The sequence below is a fragment of the Petromyzon marinus genome, chromosome 17 (genome assembly GCF_048934315.1).
Source record: "Petromyzon marinus isolate PM22_M1 ecotype Great Lakes invasive population chromosome 17, UKy_Petmar_22M1.pri1.0, whole genome shotgun sequence".
NCBI lineage: Eukaryota > Metazoa > Chordata > Hyperoartia > Petromyzontiformes > Petromyzontidae > Petromyzon > Petromyzon marinus.
The window spans coordinates 19920637-19934462 of NC_133683.1; positions in this window are offsets into that span (position 1 = coordinate 19920637).

The window sequence follows — 13826 nt, forward strand, 5'->3', positions numbered from 1 at the left end:
GAGAGCAGTATCACCCCATGCAGAGGATGGATACATTCTACAAGCATTAAATGCTGATTTGATCACCAGGGATTAAGCGTCAGAACTTAACGTTCGAATACCAACATACGGTAAAGCAACCTAAGGTAAATTGGTGAAAACGTCACGTTATTTTACTCTACTTCACCGACTTATAACGTCTCGTTTCTTGAAAAGTTTTTTTTGTAACTGTATTACAGCTATTGCATCAATGCGGATTTTATACACTGGATTTGATTAAACAACATGCATAGCCCTTCTGCCAATGCACTGCTGGATTAGGGACCTCTCCCCGTGGTGTAGGCCGTGGTGGTTATTTTACTATCCTTCACCACGCTCTTCAGCGTGGCTGGGCGAAGGCGGGGGGTTATGAGTCGTGGGAGCGTAAGAGCTACAGTTGAGTAGAACAATGGATTTGCTGCACTGCCCTCTGGTGCCTGCAGCAGCCTACAACAATCTGGATGTTCATGGTGGCCGCTCATCCAAGCATTGTCCAGGCTCAAGCGTGCTTAGATTTTCGAGGTATGACGAATTCCCATGCGTTCTGGGTAATTTGGCAAATTAATATATTTTCGCAATTCCTGGCATATCAGGTACCAACAACAATTGGGACTAACATTTAACACGGTGTATTTCACGAACAAAATTAAGATTAACAAACGTCCCAATGTATGACTGCTGACTGCTTTTATACACTCCGGAGTGCTAAAGCAGTATTTAAGTGGCAGTCCACGTGACAATTTTACGCATTTGGCTGTGTCAGGTTGAGGATGGTGTACAACACAAATTGGCATTTTACTTACGCGATGTGACCCCAAAACTCAATTATGAATCATAATAGTCAGACTCAGCATTTGTATCTGTCAACAATCTAACAGTGGCTACTATATAACGTTGGCCTATTTTGGTTTATTGCTCAAAAGGGAAAACAATCAAGACAACCATTATTTAAACCCAGCAATATCCAAAGCAGATGCCTATGTTTTGCATGCCGATGGACCTCTGAGACCGATATGGAGATCACATTTAACCTAGTCCTCATTTGTTTTGTCTTTCCTGCAACAAAATAACCTAAAGTTGGTTTTGTACAACGATTAGCAACCTGCAGTAGGATTTGCATCAAACGCCACTGAAGGCCAATATTACTCGATTCGTTAATAATTCATAACTTTAGACTAAAACTTAAACTTTAGACTAACCTTGCCCTGTACGTGAAACCAATGAACCTCTTGGCCATCATTTTCGTGGGCCCATATTTGACAGATTTGGCTTTCGAAATGGTTGGGTTATTATCACAGACAGGAAAGGGCGGTGGCGCAAGTGGTTTGCGGACTGTGTTATGAAACCAGCAACCTGAGTTTTATAAACCACCGCCACGTGGAACATCGGTGGTAAGTTATATCTGAACCGATCCTGAGCGCCCACTTAATGAACATGTGCTTACCAGCATGATGAGTTTTCATCAAACAAAACCCCTTCACCAACATGGCATGGGGAGGCCCTCATCAACCAGCGGATTGGCAAGGGGCTGTAAATGATTACAGTATTGCATTATTTGGATCATAAGCATGGACACAACTATATACATGCCAAATTTAAGTTTTATGTCTTTTCAAGAACTTCATTACACCTTACACCAGTAACGCTGCACGAAAGTCGAATGTATTCAAGTCACGTTGGCGTGTATACAATACTGTGGGTAGTACATGCTATTAGTGAGCACATATTAAGGTTGGCATAGCATGTACTGTAGCACGGACAGCAATACACCCTGCTTCATTTGTCTCCCTCACGCTGATGTGGGACTAGATAGTCATTTAGGAATGAGCTCTCAATATAAACCATGACAAGGAGTGGTAATGTTAATTATAATGAAACAACACGAGGTTGGTATGATTTTGACTTAAAACTTTCGTGACTGCAGGCATTCATATTCTTTGGTTCTTTCGGTAAAGTCACGTAGATATAAAAATAAAAATAAAGTGAATAAAATGAAAATGATCAAAATAAAATAAAAACAATAAAAAACAAAAACACTCATGTAGACTGTAGCCTGGTTCTTAATCGGAGTGAGTGTACTGGCAGTCTATAATGTAGTCTGTAGCCTGGTTTTTAACCTTGGTGAGCGTACTGGTAGTCTATAATGTAGACTGTATCCTGGTTCTTAACCTCGGTGAGCGTACTGGCACTCTATAATGTAGTCTGTAGCCTGGTTCTTAACCTTGGTGAGCGTACTGTTAGTCTATAATGTAGACTGTATCCTGGTTCTTAACCTCGGTGAGTGTACTGGCATTCTATAATGTAGACTGTAGCAATGGTTATTAAACTGAGTGAGCGTACTGGCAATCTATAATGTAGACTGTAGCCTGGTTCTTTCAGTAATAAAAATACAATAAAAATAAATACAGAACAAAAATAAGATTAATGATTTATTCGTATAGTTTTATGCAATCCATTTGACCTGTTAGGAATCTACTGAGACAATTTGATTTATAATGAAGATGTGGGAAGAATGTTTGTAATATTATGTACGTATGCTGAATTTATTTCGCACCATATGTAGCCAACCGCGCAAATCGGAGATGCGGGGGAAGGTCAAGAACAGTCTTCGTCAGAAAATAAAGATTTCGTCTGATGCCAGGGACATTTAAAGAATGTGTTTATGTTTTTATCTTTTCCTTAATTTAATTGTAGCATCAATGCCGTGCCATTAGATGACGATGTCTTAGTTGAGAAACGCTTACCAAACAGCCCCTTACCCCATGTTAGAGAACAGCCCATGGAAGTAGATATGACAGAACAACTTCTGAAATCAAAGCGCCATCTCTACCCACACATTCTGCTGTCGAGATGTTTATCAATTATTTGATTTCTCAGAGTTGAAATGTTGTCAACTGAGTAAAAAAATACACATTTAAATGTATGGCTTTTGTGTGGTCATTCGTGGGTAGGCTGAGACCATCATTTAATTATACCCGATTATTTGCTGGGTTCTCAGTGAAGCTGGCTGACTACTCTGACTTCTAAGTAACCAAGCAATATCAAAACACGTTGAAAAGCAATCTAGATTAACCGGGTTGCTCATAGGTCAGAATGCTAAGCTGCCGTTGCTGAGATCCTGTGTTTAAATGCGGACAGCCGTCTGTGATTCAAATGGGTTATCCAGTCTAGTAGTTGATGGTCTCAACTTGAACACCAATTACTGTACATTAAAAAAAACTCGTCACATTCACTTGGGTTCGGCACTTGGCTAAATTTCAGTTGTCAGATTTACAAGCATTGGTTTGTCACGTGGCGGACATTACTCTCAGTGCCAGAGGAAGTGTGAAACTGCTGTGTAGACCAGATATCACTTGACAGGGATGTCAGCAGTGGCTCTGTATTATCTTCTTCCGTGGGTCATATTAAAATATGAGAGATCCAGAAGGATACATCTTGTCATGACAGACACCGTGTGCACCAGCAGGATAAAACATTTAGAATTGTTTTAAACGAACATAACCCATTCTCATCAGTTTTCTGCAAAAAAAAAAACAAGCAACTGGTAATTGATGTGATCCATGTCAAGGTCAACAGCATGAAGAGTACAGAGTGGCTTTGACGCACAAACTGATATAAAACAGAGTAAATAAACACAACAACAAAACGATTTTATTCGTATTACATTTGGCATGTTGGCGTATTGCAACATTTTTGAGAAGCGTGTGGGTGTCATTTCATATTCAGCCATCATTCCACCTCTTGACAAACTGCATCCAATGCTCACTTGTTCCAAACATGTCAAAGTGTGCTCTTTTAACATCGCCTCTCTGCTTTTGGAGCTACTTCACATCTGCAGTCCCATCTGCCAGCTATATATGTGCCGTGAAACCCCACAGCGCTTCTGTTACGTTGCCACTGTGTTTAGGTGCATGTAAACAAAGGACGCGAATCGGCACTATTCATAGCTAAGTTAAAATCAAGACATCACTGTGACTAACGTCATTCTTGCCATCACACCGTGCCGTAAATATGACCCCGAGTGGCCTGGTGCTTCATTTTGTCATATTCTGCAACTGATGCACAGTTCAAATGCGACATCAAAGGTCGGGGTGCCTAACTCGATGATTTTTCAGTGACCTGTTCTCGGCACATCCGTCATGCATTACGTTTCTTCATTTTGCCTTTTTTTTTCTAAGATGAACTGCGAATGTGAAAACGATTTCCAACCATAAAAGTCCTTGTATCGCCACAAAATTAGGAGTGACGCGGAAGCCAAGAGACATGCTCTGGCATCAATTGGATTCTACAAATACGTAAATAAGTATATCATGCTCCTTCGAGACACCCCTCATAGCATCTCGGACAACACCGTCCCAGACATTGTGCCCCGTATGCACGATAGACGGTGCAACAGCTGAACACGCTGTTCTGCAGGTTAGTACAACAGTGCAGGATGCTGGAGCGGCCAGATCTGCTGCTGTTATTTACGTGGCCAGAGGGATGCATTGAAGCTCAGCTGTCACAGGCGCCTATTTTATGCAGTTTTGTTTAGTCTTGGCTATAGTCTGCTCCACCCAAGTGATACTATTATTGTCCCTGCGATGACTGGAAGGTACACTCCTTGGGTCCAATACACGTCCGGATTTTGACACAAGATTGCTCCGTCGACAAACGTGGGGTGAATCACCGAGACAAAACGTCTTGTGGCTGCTCTGCCAAGCTTTAAACATTGCTCCCCTTATATATAAAGGACTTTGTCTTATTAACCATCGCGCACGCATTAAATAATGCTTCATTTATCTTGGGTCTGCATTGTGAGCCGATTGTTCATCTTTTGAAGTTGTATAAATTGTATTCCGATACTGCGCTCTACAGAGTGTAACACCTCTCCCAAAACATCAGGTCATGGAACAGGAGGCCAAAACACCGTGTCTAGAGAGGATCCCTAGCGCTCCCTTTCGCAGAGGCCCTCCTGACAGCAGTGGCGTGGACAAGTAATTTAAGGGCTGCACCTTTATCTCTACTGTGTAGCATTCTTTAAAAATAAATGTTACGTATATATATTTAAAAATGTTATTTGTTGCTGTGATATTGAGAAGTTCTACTTTTAATTTTAATGTTTGCTCCATATGTTTCCCAAAGTCACTCTGGCCAAAAACATCTCATTAGGAAGGAGTTCAATAATGATTAGATTTTATAACGTCATATTTAAGGGCTCTTTTAAGTAAGCGAGCTTCCAGAATTTTTTATTCAGTAAAAATGTGGTATTTTAACGAGAGAACAGAGCACAACAGAAGCGACAGGATTGAATAATTCACACGCATCAAGTTAACACTGATTCTAGAGTTTGCGTTGATTTGATTTGTGACACTGATAATCCTGTTTAGCCACTTGCCTGGCTGCTTTACAAGGGACATCTGTGCTGCATAAGCATGGCAACAACAAAAATACACAAAAACACAAATATAGCAGAGAATGAGTACTATACCGGGTCTTGGAGGAACGTTGATCAAGTAATGATGTGAATATTTGACGGTCATAAACGAAACACATGCGAATAACAGACGAGTTCAAATATAATATGACAGCAAGAGGCACCATGAAATAAATTAGGTAGATGTGCAAGTAAGCTCTGTACAGGTGCAAGTAAGCTCTGTGTTTTGACTTCAAAGGGAAATAAATGAGGGGAGTGAAAGGGAGGAAACTAAGCTGTAGATGATGCACATGCATGTAGCATGTACAGCTCTCTTGTTAATCCACTGCTGGATAAGATCCTCCCCACACCATGTTGGTCGTGGGAGGGAGGCGGGGGATTAAGTGAGTCACAAATCTCTACTCCAGTCGGTGTGGATTGATGGAGAAAAGCACGGGAGATGCATTAAATTACGTTTGCAAAAATGCTTTTAGATTGTTTTTTCTTGTAATGCGGTCACCCTTACAGACACTAGTGGCCACTACATTCACAACAAATGTAAAAAAAACCACGATTTTTTAAATAAACATCGCGTTAATTCATGGAGTCTATTTCTTTCTCGACGTGTAATGTCCTCTCTCAAAGGCATCGGTGATCATGGCATTTCTTCCATTTAGCTCAGTCCACAGTGTTTGAATCTCCAAGCGGTGAATATTTACACCTTTAATTGTATGTCTAGTTGTTTGCATGTTCCTACATCGTTGCCGTAACTGCATTTACGTGACTAGTAGGTGGTGCGAAGTATGTTTTCAGCTATATACAGACTCACAAGGACACGGGGGTTGACAGTGAGCTATAGATTGAGAAGGAACCCAGCGGTGAGCATAGTTTGTGGAATAAAATGTTCCAAGCACCAACATGTTAATTCATCAAGCCTGTATGCGAGAGCATTTTTTCAGTGCTATTTTCTGCTCAGGAAACTCACCGCTTGGACGTATTCAAGCGGCAAAAACACAGATGTATTATTCATTGAGGAAAGTATTTCAACAAGAACGTACATCCATTTTTTTGGGATCTGTCAATAGGTGGGAGGGGGCGATAGAGAGAAAGTGTGTGCATGGATATATGTGCCGCGTCACGTAGCTGTCTGTTTGGCACTCAAGTTCAGCGGAATCTGGAGACGAGAGATGACCCAGGTAGGGTTACCAGGCCCTCCGCTCTAGCACGTCTGCATCTATGTTTATTTTTTTTTTAATCTTGTGATGCAAGTTTCTTGCTAACGCCACTGCTGGCGGAAGGGTCTCTTCTTTGAGGGAGGGCATTTTGGCTAAGATCAAGTGTAGTATCTGTTCTAGAAGAGGGTATTCGGCCTCCTCCACACTTCACCCCACCACACGTGACCGAGCTGCCGATCGACTTACTGCGAAGCACCCATTTATACCGTTGGGTGGACAGAGGCGTGGAGAAAAATGAACAAAAACTTTGCCCATTGTTTAAAATGCCACGCCGGGAGGTTGAACCGGCGAACCTCTGGATTGCAAGTAGAATGTGCTAATTAGTATTCTTGGGCAGCATCTGATGCGCATGATAGTCTGTTATTTGATTGATAAACAAATCCACATCTCTATTATTCTGAAAAGCCTGTTGAAATACAAAACAAGCTTAGTTCTGAAAAGCCTGTTGAAATACAAAACAAGCTTAGATTCATTGAGCGTCTGCTACGTGTAGCTGTGGTAGAGTTGCTGTGGTGCAGTGGTTTACTCTGAACCCGGTGATCGGAATTTGATTCTTGGCCATGGATCACATGAGTGGTGAGTGATATCTGAACCCGCCCGAGGCCACCGACTGACCAACTTTGTCAAACAACCCCTAAGCTTGACATGTCATGGGGAGGCCTTCTTACAGCAGTGGAGCGACATTAGATGAAATGAAACTGCAGCTCTAAATGCAGCACACTGGAAGTAAGTATTCTTGCAGCAGAATTAAATTCGAACATCGTTCTTATAAACATCAATTTGAATGAATTGGTGTGTGCTGATGAGGCGAGCGTTGTTTTCAATTGCCCATCAGGGTTGACAAATCACTCCCCACACAATGACCCTCCCAAAATGGAAAGCACTGTCATTGAAACAACCTGCCATTGTGCATAATTTCCTAGTTAAGTTTGCATCTCTTTAAAAAAAACTTAAATAAACACTGACAATGCAATAAAGGCACTTAACATGAAAAAAACTGCATGGAACGAGTTAACACGGTGTGCCTTGTGCACCGGATGGATGTGTTATTGCACAAGTGTGCAGACTTGCTAACAGAGCTGTTGGAAAGTATGACATGTGACGCATGTCATCATGCTGGTCTTTGATTGGCCACCTTCCATACTCTTATGCAGTGATCGGATTAAGTTTGATGGGGCCCGCATCTGCTATCGTTTGGGGGGCCTCCTTTGTGTATTTGTATCCTTCCCTTGACCGTTTCACATCACCAACCATGCCCAATGCCAAACAATCCATTGCTGTTCCCCGTGAATATTTCAGATATGTAATAAAAGTTAAAATGAGCACAGTTATTTAGATTATTTGATCACACAACTGAGAGTAAAGCAACATACACACACCGATGCCATGGCTTAAATCCATATTCGTTTCTGGGTGAGGCCACTCGGTAGCTTTATGCCAAAATTCTTGCCACGTTAACAACATAATATTACATGTATTGCTATTTACACGGGCTGATTTATTGATTAAATTCTGACTAATACAGCTCCTCCTCACTGGTGGTTGGAGGCTTTCTATCACTAATTTGAACATCAACGCAATGTTGTTTTGTTATCGTTAAGTTCACTATGTCGGTGTTAAATCCAGTCATGAAAAGTCACCGGCGAGGAGCTTTATATGTCAGAATGTCATCAATACATTGGAACATATAAATAACAATAATACATATCTTTGTAAACGTGATAAATATTGTCGGAATGTGGAGGGTTAATGACAATAATTCTGGCATAAATCAACTACATGTGCTAATCCACTAACGCATGTTGAACATTGCATTGGCTACGAACACCAACGTGTTAACTATGACCTAATTACCTAGTTGCCTATATGATTGATCCCAGTGCTACAGTATTGCGTTTTGACCATTATAAATCTGTCAATATTTTTAGGGTGCCCTCCAAATCCGAGGCTCGCTGGCTGCAGCCCCTCAAGGCCCGAAAGGCATTAATCTGGCCAGTGCCCTTCAGGGACGGCAAAAAAAAAGCTGACGTGTTTTCTGTTGTCGAGGCAGGGTCTGCCGAAGGCATTAGCAACACTTTTACATGCATAACCAGTTAACATCTTGCTGAGACAGCCCGCTCAATGTCTGGCTTCGGATTTTAACAACCTTGACTGACTGTGTCTTAATTGTTTGCCAATGCTATTGCACAAAACAGATGTATCTCGGTGGACGAACGAATGCGATAGTTTTGCTCAGTTAACTTTACGCTTTTGATTTGGTAGGAATTAAATATGTATTATTTGACTAATTACGTTCACTGTCAACACTTCACTTTCCTTCATTCTTTGTACGTATGTGTATATTTATATGCACATCTTGCTGAGATATTTTATATGCATATTTATATGTATAACTATACAATGTATCGTACATATATGTTAAACGAAGTAAATAACGATGTATTGATTAGCCGATTAACATTTGGTCTTCAGCTCATGATACATACATTGAATCGCATGCATGAGATTGTATTTTTTTAATTCGTACACGTTGTGTAATGGGTTTACGTCACCCCTGCAGTCACTGAAGGTGCTACAGTCAGTCAATTGTTTGGTGACACTGGTAATGATACATGAGCACAAATATCAACAGCAACGGAAAATATATCTTCTTGGTTATTGGTTATTTCAGTAAAGTCACGTAAATAGAAAACAAAAAAATTGAAATAAAATAAATAAAAATAATAAATTGAAAATAATAAAAGCAAAACCCCACGACGTTTCGATCGCAACACAAGGGGCCTTCATCAGGCGGAGAGAAACAAAAAAACAACAACTCAGCACATTGTTCAATGACACTATGGCCTTAAGAAGAAGAAAAATATACGTAATGGATAACATTTCAGGCAATGTCCCTTCTTTAGTTATGTATTTTTAACAGTATGTATGTTGGACTTCTTTCGCACCGTACGTAGCCAACCCTGCTAATCGGAAGTGCAATGAAGAAGGGCCAGATTTCCCAGAATGCCGCCCGTCACCTTTAAGGCGGTGCTATTGACGAATGTGTTACAACAATTTTTAGATTCAGAGCAATGTTAAATTCGTGTATTCTTTAGTTGACTCATGAGCCTGGATCGTGGAATCGTTTGCATGCAGGAAAAGGCAAACAAACGGATTCGCACTTCCAATTAGCAGGGTTGGCTACGTACTGTGCCAAAGAAGTTCAACGTACACACACACATTCATAAATACAAGCATTTTTAGTTGTTTGTTATATCATTTGAGCAAACTCTCAATTCGCACCGCACACTCGGATGGGATATAAAGGGAAGCCCATCTGTGTTATTGCGGTGCATGTATGAAAAGAGAACCGTGATTTGATACCAGCAACATGCTGCATTGTGTAATTTCATCATGATGACAAATAATCCCGTCCTATAGAGTTCCCATTAGCTTAGCATTGCGAGTGGTAAAAGACAGACTTAGAACCCCTCGGCATGGATAGCTCCGTCCGCACGTGTCGTTTCGCACCCTGGCTATCGCGAGACACATCAGTCTTTCGGTGAATTTGATTCTAACCAGAGATGTCAGGGCATGATGATAGACTTGCATTGGGGAGCGTTTGAATACAAGACATTCTAGAGTACAGAGATCTATTCAATCTCGTGCACATGCTTGAAAAATCAGATTCCGTCATTGCTGTAATTATACTTTTTAAATGTTTTTTTTCGTATGTTTATGAAGCCAACAGATGTAAAATGAAAACCAGAGTTGAGGTGACCAGATGGTGCAGGGGTCAGAACACTGAGCTAAGCGCAGCTGAGATCCTGGATTCAAATCGAGGCAGCTATTATACTGGGGGTCTCAAGTGTAGCGAGTTGATGGACTCATACTGATCACGAGTGGCTGCACGAAACCTTATCTCTGAGAATGAAGGAAACAAACTATTTACTGCAACGCAACGAGTATTTCTCTGCGATAGTGCAGGTAAAAACAGGGCCACTCGAGCAGGAAACTTCTTGAAAGTAGTTCTGAGTTATCTGCTTCTGTGGGCCGATCTTTAACACATGGGGTGATGCATTGCTCATGTAAGAGCTTCGAATGGATACTTTGTCTCATTACATGAGCACAATTGGACAATATTTTTGGAAGCGTTGAAAGGGTAAAGAAAACCAGAGCTCACGGATGCTAGCGCATCGGTCTTTGATATTGCAATAAGTATTTTTTGTGTCAATTAATGTCATTCACGGTCAAACAAAAAACGCATTCACTAATATTTATGATGATAGAAAGTGAAATAAACGTTATGAATAAAACAAAGTTAAGAATAAAAATAGCTATGAATTAAATGAGGAGACAATGGTACTGATGATGGCAATTAAAATCAAGTTGCTAAAGAACAATAATGAGAATTAAACTGAAGACATGCATGATAATCTTGTTGCTACGTGAGTCATTTAGTAAAGTGGAGACTTGTATAAAACACTAAAAAACGATACATTGTCCAGGTCACATTGCTTCTGAGTGTTCTGAAAATCTACTAAAATTGCAAGGCATAAACGTATTCATTCCCACCCTGTGCATGCACTTGTGTGTATAATTGTTTAAGAAAAGTCTACGTGACCGTGTTTACCGGCGGAGTTAATCTTCGTGAGGCTCAAGTGATTTCACAGACTCCATGAAGCGAGGCCCTGCCAGGAGACACGGTGCTACTTGGAAGTCCGCTGGCTCGTGTGTCCCTGGAGCAAATTAAATCTACACCAGCACATATCTGGTAAAATCCTAAAAATGCTTCACTGATATTCAGAAAATTGTATTTCGGGTAGACATTAAGGATTGGAGGACTGATTTAGCAATCATATCTTACTCATTTACATTTGCGTGGTGTATTTGCAAAGGGTCGTCAATTGTTATTTTTTAAATGTGAAAACATTCGTAAAAACACATTTTAAATGTATGTTAAAAGCTGAAGCAAAACAGACGTGCATTTTTAAGAATGTTAACTGCCTAGCAGCTAAAACAAATGTTGCTCGGATCTGAATTGAGAAATTATTTTTTGATGCACGATTTACAGATTTAAAAAAAATCTCCCTAAAAAATGTTCACGGATATCTTTGAAGTTATTTTAGATTGGCTGATTAAGATGCCGTCAGTCCCCCAAATGATTACACATCTAACAAATCCCTCATGATTTTCTCGATTGTACTTCCAATTTAACAGCAATACGTTTCTTTAAAAGCATACTTTTTAAATTTCCAGAAAGAAATGAAAATATTGTGTTGAGGGGCACATTGAGTTTTCAACACAATTAGGGGCCTTTATTTTATTTTTACAGCTCTCGCTGCGTGTTTCACTTGGTGTTCGGTCCAAATTCCTTAGTTTCGTAGCCTTAATAAGAGAAACATCTGTCATTCATTCTTGATTTGAAGCTTTCGTGACTGCAGAAATCCATACTCTGGTTCTTTTGGTAAAGTCACGAAGAACCAAAGAGTATCTGTCATTCCTAGCATGTACTACATGGTTTGGATGTCAGAATTTATTTGTAAGCTACCCAGCACGTAGGGGTATTAAGGGAGCAAACAAACAAATCCTGGCGTTCTTGAACGTTCATTTTTTTTTTGCCACGGCAGCAGTAATTTCTAAAGTGTCCATAAACAACCTAAAACCGCGGGTTTGGCTTCAGGGCTGGCTGTACAAAGCAGACTCTCATCGCTGACTAAAGGTTGTCGGTTCCATGCTGCATTATGGGGATTGGCCTTCAGTAAGCCACATGCCACAACTTAAGTACACAATCAAGGCTAATGCTCTCATGTTCCCAAGGGGCAGTTGTCTGGAATGGTAAGACTATGCCTACAAAGTTAGGGTGCAGTACCCTACAGGGGCAGTTAAAAGTAAGATTACTTTTTTTCCCTTCCTTATGGAGGAATATAGACACCGGCTAAACCTGGAGATTAGTCAGAATGAAAACAAAAACAACGAGCGATGAGAATCAGCATCTGTTTGGGGCATGTTATAATAATCTCCAGTCTCCTGGAATGCCATCCTTTGTACTCTGTGTGGTTTGATAATAAAAGAGAGAATGACTCTCTGGGTATTGATAAAAAAGAACGGTTGTCTGCAACTCTTCACTGATAAATTCTTTCCAAATGACCCACATATGCAACATATTAAAATACATTTAAAACGAATACATTGAGAGATGTTCCTTCTGCAGCGAGCTAATGTGAAAATCCGAAGAAAACATCGTGGGCTTATTGCTCTCTCATTTACCGCGACAAACCCCCGCTTGCGTTGTGGCAGGTTGTTATTGAAAAAACTACTCGCGTGGCTTTTTTTTTTAAATAACAGCGGTGCAATTATTGACACACACACACGTCGTCGTTTTCCTTGTAAGTGTTGCCAGTAGATCATGCAGCCCTGTCCGTGTTGTCGTTGGCTTTTCTAGGAATATTTTCTTCGCACGGGAAATCTCTACTGCCATGCTGCTGCTAATGCTCTCTCTCTCTCTCTCTGACGTCTTGACAGGGTTCATCCGTGGACACAGCCGATGCTGCCAAACTCTTGATGGCGTTATTCCACGATGGCTCCTCCACCGTGGTCTCCTACTCGCATCGCCCTTCAACCAACCCGCAAGAGCGATTGCGTTGCTGCGCCACTATTATTAAAACGGTTATTCTTGTTGACCCAGGAGAGCCTCACCGAACAGATGTAACAACACTCAGAGAAGTGGATTGCACGTACGGAAGCGCTCAGGCTTGGGCCAGACCACAAGCTCAAAATTACTGAATTTGGTGGCCCTTATGTCGTTCACACCGCTGGTTCTGAGGGCAGGCGACGCCACTATAAGAGATTATTGCCGATGGTGAAGAATTATAGAAGAGTGGCAGCTGAGGAATTCTAGACTTCAGAGAGGATGTCCACCGAGGAGATGAAGCAATTAAATAAAAATCACGTGCTGGTGCTAAGTGAAGGTTTTATCTTGATTACATTTACTTATTTATGTATACAGGAATGCCACACTGAGTCGTAGGAGTCTTTTTCAGTAGGGTCCTGCATTCGATTTTCTATTTTAAGATGTTTTGAGCCAATTAATGATGAGTGTTTATAAAAACTCAACGAAAAACTATTTTAATTATTTTACCAGGTAAGGCCCACTGAGCTATGTAGCTCTTTCTCAGAAGTGACCTGGCCACAAATTA